Raw genomic sequence first — 1378 nt, 5'->3', positions numbered from 1 at the left:
ATCCTAAGGAATCAGTTATCCTCCTTGACACCCATTACCTCCCTTAGTTCACTCTCTAAACCCTTTCTTAATTTTCAAACAGCCAAGATGGCGAAACTACTCCTTCATCATGCGAATTAATCACTATACAATGCATCTTGAAAAGCTAATTTAAATAACGAAAACCGGTTGGATTTTACAACACCCATACAATAAGTATATATTTATATTAAAAAATATTAAACTATGTGAAACGAAGGCATTTTTGTTCAACTTTCTTTACATATTTTCAACTATATATATATATATATATATATATATGCGTATATACATACATATATGTACATATATATATATGTATATACATATATATATACATATACATGTATGGGTACAAGACGTCACAAAAACGTAAACAAAATGAAATACGAAAACAGTATGAAACACGAAGACAAACATTTTTTTGCGGAGAACGAGAGAATCAAATGGAAAACAAGAGAGTAAAGGAGGAAGAGGGATAGACAGAGGGACAGATAGAAACGGTGAAGGAGAGAAAAAAGAATTAGAGAAAGGATGAGAGAATAAAAACGAAAGGAGGAGTATGGGAGAAAAAATTAGAGAAAGGAAAAGAGAGAAAATGAAAGAGGGGAGAGAAAATACTATGGAGTCGCATCAAAATTAAGTTAAACTTACTTGGAAATGGATGCGTGACGTTAAATCATATAATAAGATAAATAAAAAAATATATATGCATATATGCATACATATATGTACATACTTACACATATATGTAGACATATGTATATATTCTTATATGAGTACAGGACGTCACAAAACGTAAACAACATGCAATACGAAATACAAAAACAACATGAAATACGAAGACAAACATTCTTTTGCGAATATATATAGTTGAAATTTACAGAATATACAAAAGTCGAAGACAGGTGCATGAACAACAAGCAGATGTATTAGTTTGACGTTCGGGAAAGTGAGGAAGTCTTTTACGTTTCGAGACTATGCTATTCAAGAGAAAGGAATAACGGAAAATAAACAGAAAGAATAAAAAATGACTTGTGGATTTAGCGACCAAGAATGGCGGCTGGTTGTGAAAAAATGGTTTGACAGAAGAGATAGAAAGAAGGGGGTATGATAAAGCATTGGTGATCACAAAACGAAGGTACATATGCATGTGTGTATGTCAGAAAGTGTGTGTGTGTGTGGATAGGGGTTAGTGACTATGCCTTGATGGTGCGTGTGTGTGTGTGTGCGTCTGTAATGCGTGGGTGTGCGGATGATGGCGTGTAGTGTGTGTGGAGTGGTATAGTGTGAATGTGTGTGGTGTGGTGGTGTGTGGTGTGGTGGTGTGTGGTGTGGTGGTGTGTAGTGTGGGTGTGTG

Source organism: Octopus bimaculoides, chromosome 9, assembly GCF_001194135.2.
Source record: "Octopus bimaculoides isolate UCB-OBI-ISO-001 chromosome 9, ASM119413v2, whole genome shotgun sequence".
Classification (NCBI taxonomy): domain Eukaryota; kingdom Metazoa; phylum Mollusca; class Cephalopoda; order Octopoda; family Octopodidae; genus Octopus; species Octopus bimaculoides.
The sequence above is the reverse complement of the archived record's forward strand: the minus strand, read 5'-3'. Positions refer to the sequence as shown.